This window comes from Camelus bactrianus, chromosome 17 (assembly GCF_048773025.1).
Source record: "Camelus bactrianus isolate YW-2024 breed Bactrian camel chromosome 17, ASM4877302v1, whole genome shotgun sequence".
NCBI classification, from domain to species: Eukaryota; Metazoa; Chordata; class Mammalia; order Artiodactyla; family Camelidae; genus Camelus; species Camelus bactrianus.
The window spans coordinates 24,848,562-24,864,306 of record NC_133555.1 but is presented as its reverse complement, the minus strand read 5'-3'; positions in this window follow the sequence as shown (position 1 = coordinate 24,864,306).

The following is a 15,745-nucleotide window of genomic DNA, read 5'->3' as shown; positions in this document are numbered from 1 at the left end:
AACATGCCTGGTGGAACAGTTCTCACCACAGTTGTCATCTGCTACACACACCAACCCAAGACATTTCTCTGCAGACTTTTGAGTCACAATTATACTGGAGTGTTGCCATCTCCCCAACTCCCTCTAATCCCTTTTCAGTAGTCTTTTAAATCCAGGTGGTGTTGGGTCCTGTCCATGATTCAAATCCATTGCTCACCAAAGTTCTTATCATGACTTGCAAGACCCAGTGTAATTTGACACCCAAACCAGTTCTCCAGCCACACTGGCCTTTCCTCAGCCTGTCTTCACCAAGTTCTTTCTGCCCTCAGTGGACTTTCCTCTCATGCTTCCTGAAACTCTCTTCACTGTCTTTTTTTGCCTAGTTAATGCCAGGTCGTCCATCACTTCTCAACTCAGACAACACTTAATGGGGGAAGACTTTCCTGATGTCTGGACAAGACCCTTTATAAACAACACCTACCTCTTCATAATAACACTCATAACAGATGGTTTTACATACATTTGTGAGCATTTGATATATGTCAGTCTCCACCCCCAAATGCTTTGTTTCACAGAGATCGGAGTATGTTTACTTTTGTTGACCATATGAATCTCTGGCCTTTAGCACTGTCCCTGGCACAAAGGGGACACTCAATAAATACCTGTTTGATGAATGAAAGAATGAATGAATGAATGAATGAATGGTACCAAAAAATCCCCCTTAAGAACATAAGCCCAACAACTAAATATTATTAAAGATCACAACTCAAGTACCTAAAGACCACAAATGTTAGGTCCCTATAAAGAATAAACACAATAACCATGGCCTGACTCCTTTATAGTAAAAACAACAATAATAATGACTCTCAAAGAATAAGGTGCTAAGATCACTCAAGAGATTCTATCTTATTCTAGGAAATGACTCACCTAGAGGTCACTGAATCAGGACCAGCCAGGTACTTCCAGGGGTAATTAGAAGCGCTGATGTTAAAATATCTGGAAATTATCATTGTGGGATTTACTTCAGAAGTCAAGGATAGGGACTGTTTAGCCTAAGTGTTTCCTGATCACTGGAACAAAACAAGAGAAATGATAAATCCGACTTTTCACATTTTGCATCTGGTTTTGGATATACTCACTATGTACTTTATAAACATACAATAAGACACATTCATCACGTACTGATATTCACTCATTCAACGACTATTTAGTGACTCATTAATATTGCCCAGCAGTGGTAGACATACAGAGACACTGTATCTGGCCTCATGGAATTTACCCTCCAGTGGATCAACAGCTAACATTTATTGAGTGTCTGTTCTCATTCCAAGCACTGTGCTAAGAGCTTTACATGCATTACCTATTTTAATGTCACAAAAATCATACAAGTTAGTATAATGGGCAGTTTTTGTTTAAGGACTGCCCAGAATCCACAATTCTCAATCTATTTTCCCCTGAGAAATTATTTTCCCAGAGCCACTCTCTGGTTGGGACTGTTGGACAAAGGTTCCACTCTCCCCAGCCAAGTGTCAAGATGTAACTTAGTCTTCTAGGCCAAGAATCTGAATATTGGACAGAGAGAGAATGAGACTGTAAGGGGCCGCATTCTGACTAGACTCCTATGGCCGGGAAGCCATTTGGACTTCCCTCTGCTTGACAGCGCATGCATGCTGCCTTCACATCCATGAGTTTCTACTATCTTTACAATAAACTATTTTTTGTTTAAGTTAGAATCAGTTTCTGTTGCTTACAACTCAAGAATATAAATTGTCATTGAAAAGATGACAACATGGGTTGAGAAGTGTACCATGGGTCACACAGCTAGAAAATCATGGAATTAGGACAGAATTAGGACTAGAGCCCATGCTGTCTGATTCTAGGGTATGCTTCTGACTCTACTCACTACTGAAAAAGAAGATGCATTGTTCACAGGTGCCATGGCTCATAGGTAAATTCCAGCAGGTTCTCTTCTGTCCCACCTTGATCAAAGCTTTAGGAATGTACCATCATCAGGCCATAACGGGTCCATATCTCATATCCTTTGTTTGAGTGTTTGAAGGGACTTCTAGAGCACAAGCATGGAGGTTGCCTCTAAGCAATGGATTGGTGGACACTGGTGAACAGAACCAGCCAGAGTCTTCAGGGCACCCACTGCTGTCACTTCAAGCTGGACACAGTGGCAGGTGGGCTGGCCACTGGCAGTTGGTGGTTTCCCCTGAATAGCACCAAAAATGACCTTGGAATTGAGTCAGCTTCCAGTCTGAATGGAGCCCCCCTTCTCCTTTTCCCTCATACCTAGCCAGAGACTTACTAAGTTCTGGGGAGTGGAGAAACTCACTCCATAAACGTGCATCTAAAATCTTTGAGCCAGAAGCCTCTTTCTCTGAGTCAGAAGCCTCTTTCTCTGAGTGTTAAAGTCTTTGTTGCTGCTTCCAAAGTGAATGATTCAAGGCTGGGGGAAGAAAAAAGCCCCCAGAGAACAAGTGAGGAGGAGGTTGGGGGGCACCACCAAGCTGGGGTTGTAATTCTGCCCCATGACCTTGCTCCCAAGAAGCACAGTAATAAAGGATCCTTGTAAACTCACAAAAGAATGAAATGTATATAAATACATTGTTAGAGTCCAGTGAAGAGTCCACGAGCGTTTCTTTGACTGTGTTGGTTGTAGATTTCTCACACATACAATAACAAGTTTCTGGCTTCCCTGGTACATATGCTTGAGCAATGTGTTGCTGTATCTCTGACAGTTGGTGACATTTCCTTTGCAATCAGCAAGATTCATACAGAGGCTGTGTGTCCAATGAAGAAATTAACATCCTGAGTCCCCATATTTGCCATTAGTCATCATTTGTGCCTTAATCCAAACAACATTCATTGATCACCTACTGTGTGCGCAGCCTGAGGGACAAAATGAATCTGAAGCAGTTGCTGCTCCCTCAAGATGAAAAACGTACTTAAATAACTCTATTACCCGGTGATATTATTAACTTAAAAATATGATTAACATTTATTTGGGGATTAATGTTGTGCCAGGAACTATTCTAAAATATTTTGCGTGCAGTATCTCCATTAATCCTCACAGTAGCTTTGTTATTTTAACATTTTATAGATGAGAAGTATGGAGAGGTTATATAATCTCCCCAAAGTCACACTAGTACAATAAGAATGGAGGCAAAGTACTTCTGGATTGCAGGGGAGAGATGTTAGCTGCACGGAAGAGTACCGTTAAGATTTTGTAGTGGGCACAGTGTGTAAGCTGGTCCAGTAACTCTATAATCTGTTAAGCTGGTGTTAAGGAAATGTGATCGTATTTCTCTTATGATTCTCACCCTCAAGAATCATCATTAACCGACATTCTTCATCTGAGAATCACTTATAAATCTGCAGGCACTGATAACAGACTTAGCATGAAGCCTTTGGGCTTCTATCGATCTCTTTTCAAAGCTTGAAAAAATTCATTCTATTGGTCTGCTGTGTTTGAGATCTGAGAATTCAGTAAATCAATTAAAAATTAACACAGAGTTAGAAAATCAAGTGAAGGAACTGATACCTTGATGGATTTATCTATTGGTGAAAAGGCCATTCAACAATCAGAATTTTCCCACGGGGTGAGACCCTAGACATAAGCTGATCTATCACATTCAATTTAAAAATGAAAGAATGAAGACACATCAAAGTAAAAAAGACTTGTCCAAGGGCACACACAGACTTTGTATAGGAGCCAGAACTGGCACCCTTGCCTTCCGATTTTTAATCCAATATTCTTTTTTTATTAAAGACAACAACTTTGTTATTGGTATAATTTGAAATACGCTAAATCGTGTATGTTTAAAGTGTACACTTTGATCCAGTTTGATGTAAGTATTCACTTGTGAAACCATCAACACAATAAAGATAGGTATTTTCATTGCCCTCAAAGTTCTCCTTGTGCCTCTTCATTAGGCCCTATACCTCCATTCTTAGGCAGATTATCACATCCTATCACTGTTAGTTTACATTTTTTGACAACATTATATAAATGGAATCATACAGTATGTACTCCTTCTGGATGGCTTCTTTTACTCACATTGTGTGTGATTCATAGTTCACTCCTTTTTATTGCTGAATAGTATTCCATTATATTACATAGATATAACAGAATTTGCTTAGCCATTCATCTGTTAATGGGCACTTGGGTTGTTTCCAGTTTTGAGCTACTATAAATATAAATCCATGGTAAACATTCCTATAAGTGTTTGTATGGATGTATGCTTTCATTTCTCTTGCCCAGATACCTAGGAGTTCACTGGCTGAATTGTGTGGTATGTTTTTTGTTTGTTTGTTTGCTTTTTGAGAAACAGCCAAACTGCTTTCCAAAGTTGTACCATTTTACATCCCCACCAGCAATGTCTGTGAGTTCTGGTTGTTCCACATCCTCTCCAACATATAGTACGAATTTACATTATTATTTTTATTAGCTAGTAACCATTCCTATTACAACTGACTAGTAAATCCTTTAATGCTACACAGGTGGAGGAATACCTTTCAAGTGTCTGGGTCCTGATGTGATTTTCCTACCCCCTCACCCTTTTCTTTTCTCCCCTACTCAGTTTTGGTGGGAGATAGCCTCTACTCAAATAGAATAAAAAGGGTAGATGTTTTTAGAGGAGATATCAGTGTGGAAAACAGAAGGATCTGACTTTCTTAGAGGTGCCCCTCTTGGTGAACATGAAGAAACAGAAAGCTCCCTCACTCGGGGCACGGGAAGAACATACCATTATTACAAGACTGGAGCTGGAAAAGCACTCAGAAGCTCAGGGACATGATGCCAGGGCCCTGAAGGGTCCAATGAAGGGAAAGAAGAAGGAGGAAGACCAATGGGAAGACTCTCCATCTCCCATTCTGGTGGGCTCTTTACAGACCACAAAGTGGCCTTCTCCTTCCTTCCTTAGACTCTGTGAGAGTGAACATCTTTCTCTTGGTCATCCCTGTAGGAAATCCATAAATACTTAGTTATTTAATCATAATAGGTAATATTAAGTTAGGAACTATGCTAAGAATTTCACATTCATTATTCCTTTTAATTCTCAGAACAACCATGTGAGGTTGGTATTACAAGTCTCATTTTACACATGAGGAAAATGAAACAGAGATGTTAAGTAGCTTGTGCGTGATCACCAAACTAGTAACTAAATAGAATTTGAAGCCAGTTCTGTCTGAGTGCAGAACTCAGGCTCTTAACCACTCAACTTTACTACCTTTTCAATGACTGAATATGGAGGTTGTGACTGTAAGTGAATAGTAAATGAGTGTAAAACCCCTTCCAAGCCTAACCCTCAATGAGTCTATTCTGTAATGTCATGGATTGATGGCAGGCACTGCATGCCAAATATTCAAGGAATTTCTGCAATCCTTAAATGTTCACCAAGAGTAGGTCCTTCATGTACTCTAACAAATTCTAGAGGGGAGGGGAAGTCCATATTTAGAATTTTGGTTACTAACCGCACCAGTCTTTTCTTTTCTGCCTACCCATTTGTGCTGATGCTTCACCAGTTGCTACAGTTTTTTCAGATGTGTGTATATGCACATATTCCTCTGCACACTGTTCAGTGGTTCTCCACTTTGGGTGTACATAAATCACACCTGGGGAGCTTGTTAAAAACAAAAATTACAGGGCTTCATATTCTGAGGCTTTGATTCAATAAGATGGGTTTTGAACCCAGCACTGGTATTTTTGACAAGCATCCTAGGTAGAGAAACTATTATTATTACTTTGCATTGCCCACTATCCATTTTCTGACCTAAAACCAACCCAAATGTATTTGAGAGAATTTCCTCTCCTCCTCTGGGCTTGGTCCTGATGGGAGAGCAAATCCAGACACTCATCTCCGTAGAAGCCAAACCCCCTTTCCTGTGGATTGATTTTGCCAAGGAATTGTCTGGTAAACTAAGGTTAGCCGATCACGTGTCCTCTCCTAAGACGTTGAATTTTGAGTGAAGACAAAATGGAAATGATGCAGCTCAACAGTGATGTCCCGTTCTATCCATGGGGCAACTGTGTGCTTATTGCTTCTTAACCCAAGAGTTTCCCTGGTACCCACCTTGTCCCTCATCCTTGCCCAAATATCTTTTGAACAAATAAATACCTTTCTGCTCAAGTTAGCTGGTCAGTATCTGATGTTTGCAACCAAAGCAATATTTCATGATAACCTCGGGCAAGAGAGCCAAAGGCCAGCCTGTGAGGAACACTGCCCTGAATTTTCAGTACTTTCCTACTTGGCCATTTTTGAGAAAGGGCGTGTGACCAGTACTAGCTCTCTCTAGCCATCATTCCCACATGAGTAAACTTGTGGGATCTTTTAAGAAGCAAAAGGAGACCCGGTGTCCACAATATTTTAATATCCTCCTTTTGTAGTCTTTGTCTATAATAAGGATGATGATGATGATGATGATTATATATGTATTTTTTACCCTGTTCACTATTAAGTTAGAGTCCCAAAATGCTGTTCTTGGGCTGGCAGACTCTGAATCACTCTCTCTAGCTTTTCTCTGTTTGTGCACCTCAGGAACCTCTATTATCCCAAAAATATGGAGGAAGAGTTATTAGAACCAAGTGGGCACCTGACAAGCCACTAATTAGCTGCCTGGTAGTGTGCTGATGTGGGCCCTGACCTCAGGGAACCGATTGCCATGTGACGATCCATAGGAAAGCATGGAAAACCAAGAGAGTAGCGTTATTAGCAACTCCTGATGAAATGATGACATTCCAGTGATAACAATAGATGCTAATTGTTCCCTCAAAGGAAGTTTCTATGGTAATAAGCCCCTGGTCACAGATTTCTGGCCAAAGAGTTAGTCGTTGCAGAACAAATCGTAGCAGAAAAGAATCAGGACTGTGACCTCTTTTTTCCCAACGGAGGCAATCTTTTGTAATTTGGCATTATGTACTGTTGTTAACAAACTAGTTCTGGATACTGCAGCTATCTTGATGTTCAGAAGAATGAACTTCTGGTAGGGAGTGAACCTCTGAAGCTTTTGACTGGCCAGCATCAGTATTATTCCCCTTCTCTGAGGATGACATCCCAGCACGCCTCCGGGAGACCTCCATTTCCCTATCATTGTCTGTATAGTTTCATTGGGGTTAACACCACCTCCTTAGCTCCAGGAATGGGCACAGAACCCAGGCCTGGCTGGTCAGGGCAGGCAATCTCCCTGGCCACAGTGATGGCTCTGAGATAGGCATATGATGTAAGTGACACTTACAACCTATGCTTTTGTTAGAGCCATTGAGAAGAAGGTGCTTTCAGCTGAGTTTGTTAAGCTAGTTAGATCCAGTCCATTTTTGCCAACATTAAGGGAGAGCCAATTTAAGAATCAAATCAACTCAAAGGAAAGCAGAGCCAGGAGACTGAGGAAGACAACCTAATATCAATGTGCGAGCCTTTGAATCCGGCCATGACCGAGGTAGTGCTACCCACTGGGCTTTTCAATGACACCAGCCACCAAAGCCCTTTTTGGTTTTGCTTAGTTATTTTTGAATTGGGTTCCCATCACTTGCAACAACAAAAAATCTTCAGTAATACACTGACCCCCATAAATATCTGATGTGGTTGTTCATCTACCCATCTGGAACTTCCTAAATGACTCTGGTCTGGGAAGAAAAGGGACACAGGCATGAGGAAAGGACAGGAAGCTCTTATAATTGAATCCTGCTGCAAACACTTTCCCACACGTTTCCTAAGCTCTGCGGCAAAGTCTTGTTTCCTTGTCTTCCTATTGCACAATGTTTTCAAATTCAGAACATATGCTGAAATGTTCCGGATGAACTTGACTCCTGCTGTTTCTCTCTCTTCAGGAAACCGTTTCATTCTGTGTGAGTGACTGGCCTCCCCTATCACCTGATGCCTTTCTTCCAGTTGTGCTTTCTTTGAGGATCGAGAATACTTTCCTACCAGGCCAAGGTCACTAGCCCCAGCATGGCCATCCAGTGCTTCAAGCCAGTTCTCCTTCAGAACAAATCACAGAGAGAAGGCTCAGAGAAGACATGTCAGAGTTGCCTCCTTGAACTCATCCCGGTGTGCACACTCTGCTTCTTGATGCATTCACACCGCAGTGAGGTACACAAGTCCATTAATATTTAATGTCCTTGAAGTGATGAAATGGAACTAGTGAGTACCCCCACGTGCCTCATAGTGTGAAGTTATAAAGTCGATTTGCAGCTCATCACCATCCTTGACTCCTCACAAAGTAATTTATTGCCAGACCCTGTGATCTCTGTCCTTAAGCTTAAAAGTGAAGCCCAGAATTCTTAAAAGAAAACATTCAGGGGTTTTCAACACCACTGGACCACAGTGTAGGTAGCCCAAAGATCCTCTGCTTTAGATACGTAACAAAAATCAAATCTAGAGTCTCACAGAGAATGACTGTAGACAAAGGAAAAGATTGAGGAAGTGTGAAAGAAAAAATAGTAAAATCTAGCAAAAACTGGACTGTGAATGCAAAGAAAAAGACAAACTGGAACTCATGCTAAAGTTTCTTACATAGGAAGCTAGACATAAAGTAGAAAATAGCCATAAATTAGAGCTCACAAATGTAAAAGTATTATTTTTATTTCTTTTATTAAAAGAATACTGGTTCATTTGTAGAAACAGAAATCACCTATAATCACACTGCCCAAAAATAGACACAATTAAAAGTTTAGTATGTTTCTTTTATAACCAGTCCTATGCACTGGTTTAGAAAGTTGGAATTATATTAGTATTATTTGCTATAGCCTGTTTGTTTAAACATAATATTTTGTGATTATTCCACATTATTAAAAATTCTAAGCAAAATTTTTTTAAATTTATTTTTTCAGTTAACTATTCAATATTTCAGATATTTGAAGAGCTATAAAGAATAATATCAAAAACACCCTAAATCCACCACCCAGCTTAAGCAATTAATCATCACAAGCACAATTGAAGCTTTCTGTTTATACCTCTGGAGTAACATTTGTATCTTCTCTCCATTAGCCCACTATGTTTTTTCCTGGCTGCATAATATTCCCTCATAGAAATGTATCATAATCTATTTAACCAGTTCTTTATGGTTAGTTATTTAGACTGTTGCCATTTTTCATGATTATAAATAATACTGCAATGAACATCATTATGTATACATTTTTTTACGTACATATCTGTGATTATTTCCTTAAGACAGATTCCTAGAAGTAAAATTGCTTTTGCACAATGGTAAAAACATTTTGCTCTGTATTGTTAAGTCACTGTTCAAAAAAAGTCTAACCAGATACACCTCGTCCCCTGCTGACAGCATTGTATGAAAGAGCTTACAAAGTAGCTACACATGGAACTTTGGAGAGGCATCATAAAGTTTGTTTTTAGAACATCTTTTTAACTGACCAACAGATTGTCTGCTCCTGGGAACAGGCTCTATGCTGGGCACTGGGGATACAGAGGCCAGTAAAGCCCTAGTCATCTAGCAGAGAACAGCATTATGATGGGAGGCAAAAGTTGTGTGTGCTGGACAAGCAGCCTAGCAGAGTGGTTAGAACATGCTTTGGGAGCCAGACATTCCCCTTGGGCAGGTTATTTACCTTCTCTTTGCCTCGATTTACTTGTCTATAAAATAGGGCTAATCAGACTTGCCTAGCACAATCCATAAATCTAAGTCTGAAGAGACACGATGCACAGCGTTACGGACTCACCTACATGCACAGCATTTTAGGAAAAAGCAAAGGATAGAAAGGGACAGCAGAGTCGCAAGTCAGAAAATAGAAACAAGAAGGGAGAATGGGCAGGGGAAAGAGCAACAAGGCCAGTGCTCACAGCACAAAAATGCAATTACTCCCCTTGGTAAGAGGGCCCAGGAAATGCTCCATGCGGATTCTCCTGTGTCTCTGCCTGTGTGTCGCCCCCATAACAGATTAACTAAATGCTTCATGACTGTGATCCACTCTGCCTGCCTGAGGCTACCTTTGAGCTGTGCAGAGGCAAGTTACTACAAGGGCCTCAGCTCCCATGCAGAGAGGAGTGTATGCTGTTGCCAAGAAAAAAGGAAAATGCTCTCTCTCATTGCACATCCAATTTAATCTCAGTGTATTGATGTACCCCACATATCATCACAAAGGAAAAAGGACAGTACAGACTTTTTTTTTTTGCCACACCACCACTGGCTGATGCAAGTTTTATTGAGACAGCATACAAACAGGTCATGGGAACAAGGGACTGATGCTGGGACCAGAAACGTAAAATGGAAATGCAACAATAAAAAGGCATTGATCTGGCAAGAAAAGATACTCCATATATTCTAAGAATATAAGTCATTTAATATTGTTAATTTTATAGCACAAAGTAAAACAAGCTATAACCCCCAAAAATAATTTTAAAAGCTTACACAGAAAATATTACTGTCTGAAGTTCAAGCTTTTTAAATCACAGGTCAAAGAAGCTTTGTGTTGTGTTGTTATATGTGTTGCATATGATCCCATTTATATGCATATTAAACTATGATTCATTCATTCATTCATGCTGTAATTCATTAAAAAGACTTAATATCGAGGGATGACTATGTGCCAGGCCCTGTGCGACCTGCTGGGGGATGAGCATGTAGTCACTGTTCTAGGGGAGTTTCCATTCCAGGGGCAGAAGCTGACATCAACATCGTATATACTTACATACTGTTTGATTTTTTTTTTTTAAGTAATCATTATGTATTACTGAACTAATGTAAAAAACTTAACTTTGCTTTTGCTTTTGGAATAATGAATGATCTACAACAACTGAAAGGCAGAGACAGAAACAAATGAAAACACAAAACAAAGCAAATAAAAACTAAACCATGTCAAAGAAAGCTGAGCAAAAAATCCCAGATAGAAAGGAAAGCACAGACACTTCAGAAGGGACAGGGGATTAAAATAACTACTGTACTCAACCCGGAACTGTAGGGTGAACAGTCATTGACAATACATCGATGAATCGGCGTGGCTGTGTTTCAAAAAACCATGTATGAACACAGGAATGTGAATTTCATACAATTTTCATGTGTGGTGAAATATTCTTCTTCACTGAATTTTTAAAACCATTTAAAACTATAAAAATCTTTCTTAACTCAGGGGACAGATTTTGGCCCACGAGCTGTAAATTGTCAACCCCTGATTTAAACAGCTACGTAATATTGCATTCCATGTACTACTCCATACACTCCAAAATGCTTTTAACAGATTCCCCCAATGGTGACATTTAGATTGTTTCCAGTTTTTCCCTATGGCTGTGGTGAACAGCCTTGTACATGCATCTTTGCATCCTTGAGTATGTAAACAGCTATCTTCTACCTGTCTCTGAGTCCATGCCCATGTCCCCAGCAGAAGCCCATTTGAAAAAATTATATGGGAGGGGTTCTTGAGACAGTCCTGCTGAGCTCCAAATGCAAAGGATCATAATGGCTCTTTTATTCACTAACATAATAATTCTGTTTTTAAAGAACTGTCAAATTGCCCAACATGAGTTATTCCATATGAACCCTGCTGCTTGTTTTCAGAGATCCATCGTCCTCAGTGTTTGCAGAATTGTCAAGACAGCCTTCACAGTTCCCTCCAGGAGGCTGTCAGAAACTCAACATCCATTTGCCAGGCTGCCCTTCTTTGCTGAGAGACCCCTACTCCCAGCATCTCTCACTAGGTTCCTCACCCTGTCTGTGTTTTATACATTCAGTCAGTTTGATACAAGATTTCCTTCCCACCTTTACTGTAACTCACAAACTTGGATGGGTGTTTGGTACATTTGTAGATTTCTTTCCCCCCAAGGATCCTCAGTTTCTATTTATATACATGGCTATCTTCATCCTGTCTGAACAATTTTCTATTTTTTTCTCTTCGTTTGCATCACTTCATGTTTTTTTCAAAAAGGTATATTTTAAAAATTTTTTTGCAAAAGGAGCACAGTCTTGTAAGAAAAACAAATGTAAGATTTTATTAAACTCCATAAAAAAGGCTATACAGTTTCTTCCCTTTTCGTGCTGCCAGTAAACCCTGACCCCAGAAGCGGCCATTATTCTCAGACTAGGGCCCTAGCTTCAGACCTGCTTATCAGTGTGAACGTGGACAAGCCTTAAGGTCTTCATCTGCAAAATGGGAGTGATAATTCCTGTCACCACAGCTGTGAATCATGCTTATAGAGCTTATAAAGCATTTAACCCTGACCATAGTAAATGCTCAAGAGACAATAGGTATGTTAGTATCATTATTATCAACAGCCTTACATTATTTCACCTCTGCAAATGTAGTCATAATTTTTTAACATAATGCCTACTTTTTAATATGAATGGTATCATTCTATGCACATAAGCCTTAAAATTTTAGTCACAATTTATCTGGGACATCTAAATCTTTTTAATAACTTTATAGAATATCAATGCACTGACATTCCATTATTTGTTTAATCATTCTACTCTTTTTTTTTTTTATTATTCTCAGTGCCAGAATAAGAACTTTTTGTTGGTCCTGGGTCTGGATTTTTAATTGAAGTATAGTTGATTTACAATGTTGTATTAGTTCCGAGTGTACAGCAAAGTGATTCAATTATATATATATGTGTATATATATATGTGTATATATATATATATTCTTTTTTGGATTCTTTTCCATTATAGGTTGCAAGATATTGAATATAGTTCCCTGTGCTATATAGTATGTAGTTGTTGTTCATTTTATATGTAGTTGTGTGTATATGTTAATCCCAAGTTCCCAATTTGTCCCTCTTCCCCACCTCTTTCCCCTTTGGTAACTAGAGTTTGTCTTCTATGTCTGTGAACCTATTTCTGGTTTGTAAATAAGTACATTTGTGTCATTTTTTTAGAGTCCACATTTTGATATTTGTCTTTCTCTGTCTGGCTTACTTCACTTAATATGATAATCTCTTGATTCATCCACGTTGCTGCAAATGGCATTATTTCATTCCTTTTTATGGCTGAATTGTATTCCATTGTATAAATATACCACATCTTCTTTATCCAGTCATATGTCAATGGACATTTAGGTTGTGTCCATGTTTTGGCTATTGTGAATAGTGCTGCTATGAACATTGCAGTGCATGTATCTTTTTGAGTTATAGTTTTATCCAGATATATACCCAAAAGTGGGAATCCTGGGTCATATGGTAACTCTATTTTTGGTTTTTTAAGGAACCTCCATACTGTTCTCCATAGTGGCTGCACCAATTTCCATTCCCACAAGCAGTGTAGGAGGGTTCTTTTTTCTCCATACTCTCTCCCACATTTATTGTTTGTAGACTTTTTAATGATGGCCATTCTCACGGGTGTGAGGTGATAGATACATCACTGTAGTTTTGATTTGCATTTCTCTAATAGTTAGTGATGCTGAGCATCTTTTTAATCATTCAGCTCTTGATGGTTGTTTAGGCTTTCAGTGAGGTTTTCTATGCTGGAAGGAACATCCTTGCACATACAAGTTTGGGTGTTTATGGGAGCGTTTTCAGAGATTGAACTCTCAAAGATGAAGTTGCTGTGTCCATAGGTATAGCCATTTTTAATTTTAATAGTTATGGCCCAGGGAAGTCATCTGTTCAGCTCCTGGAGTATTTCCAGCTTTCTGCCTTCCAAGGCCTCATGGGGCTGCATCTCCTGGTCCCTTTGCCAGTAGAAGGGCTATGTGACTTGGTCAGTAAGCTGTGAGTACAAGAGGCGTATGTCATCGCCATTTTATTGACAGTTTGAAGCCTTCCAGGGCCTTCTTTCTCTTCTGCCACAGTGACCAGAAGTATTCCAGATAGTGGCTGCTCCACCAGCCTGAGTCCTGTAGTGAGAACAGCGTGGGACAGAGTCTCAGCTGAACCACCATGAACACACAGAGTGAGTGAGAAATGAATCTTTGTTGTTTTAAGCACCGTCATTTGGGCTGCTAGTTACTGTGGAATAACCTGATTGATACACTGCCAAATTTCTCTTCAAAAAAGGTTTTACCAACTTACACTACTACAAAAACTAAGCGAAAGAGACTCATTACTATGCCCCTTTTGCAATTTTTCTTAATTTTACAGATTTCTCCTTTCAATTAGTCTTATTAGAGATGAACAGAGAAAGAGGGTGTAATGCCTCAGCCACTTATCAAAGCTTTATTAATTTTTCACCCTTCCTTATTTATTAGCAAATCTCATTTTTACAAAAATATCCCCCATGCTAATATGCAACTAAAATTGCTTCTCATCCTCTTTAATTACTTTTTTCCCACACGACCTTATTTGGCCAGCTTCGTCTTTATGTCCCGTAGCCTAAACAACTGTACTATAATCCCATCCATATCTCTCCCCACCAACCTGATTGTCACAAGAGATTCCCCCCCATAGAGAAATGAGCAGTCACTCTATTTTATATGTGACTATATCAAATGAGCCTTTTGAAAAAAAAGAAATCAGATTGACAACTCTGTGTCTTAACCTTTATTTTTCATAAGGGAGAACAGATGTAGGTGTATATCCAAACCCTAGCCACTCTTTAAGAACCAGCTCAAATGCCACCTACTTCATTAAGCCACTCCTCAATCATCCTCAGCTCAAGGCACTAACTCCCTCCTCTAAATACCCACGTATTTTTCCGTTATCTTTTCCACAGCACTCACTTTGTTGAATTGCAATTAGAGGGGTTTGCTTAGTGAACTGACACTTCTGTGTCCCTTTGGCAGCACCTCATTTATTTATATGCAACATCTTTTGCTATCACAGCATTACAAAGTTGTATCATTGGGTAGCAGCTCTCACAGGGGAGAGGGAAGACATGTGATCAGAACACAAGTGTGAAAGCAAGATCTTCTCAAGAGGTATTTGGAAAAAGCCTAGAAGCCTTAAAATATGAATGTTCAAAAATGCATTCTTGTATTTGTCTCTCATAGAAACTATTTTTCTGATAAAATCCAGGAAGAGAGGAAACAGAGAATGTATTTTATGATAAGTGTTGGTGCCTAAACAAACTCTCTGCTGGGATGTATCTCTCTCTGGCTTGGAAGGGTATAGTAGGTCAATGTGAACAACTCAGGCCAGTTTGGTTAAGTACAAACTACTAGGTTTGTTTAATAGAATCTAAGTTCCAAGGGAACACATTGGAGTTGTCCAGTAAGCAAATATTTTATGCATAATTAGAGGTAGATCAGTATAAACTACCTCCCCCAAACCTTGCTGCAATGAAAGTGAATCTAGTACTAAATTCTATCCCACAAAAAAACATTTATTAGATAAGCATTTATCAGTGAATAAGCTCAAAAACATTCAGTTAACCTCTATGCTTGATAATGTCCCTGCTCTCTGTCCTTCAGTGCGTTCCCACCATTCTTTGCATGATAAATTCTCTTGAAATACACACAACATTCTTGAGGAAGGATTCAGTTAGCTTCCTAGAATCATCAGGCAACCAGAGTCATCTAACTTAGTGGATGGAGGTAGGACCATATTGGAGTCGAGCCACAGACACCATTTTGAAAGTTGGAGGGTAAAAGTCTCACTAGAGTTTATATGTCTTCTTCATGTAAGATTGAGAAATGTCTCTAAAATATTTTAGCCAATCTACAAATCTTGAACACCAATTATTTCACCAGTGAAAACTCACTTCTAACATTTAGGATGCTAATTAATAAGACCTTTGGTATCAGTCAAGGATAGATTTAGTTGAAGCACTTGTGGTTAAATTCATCTGGAGTGTGGTGTCATGAATAAATGCAAACTGGCCATCTCTGGAACATATTCCCGATCAGAGAGACTGGCTGCCCGTAGGGTATAGCTTAAAA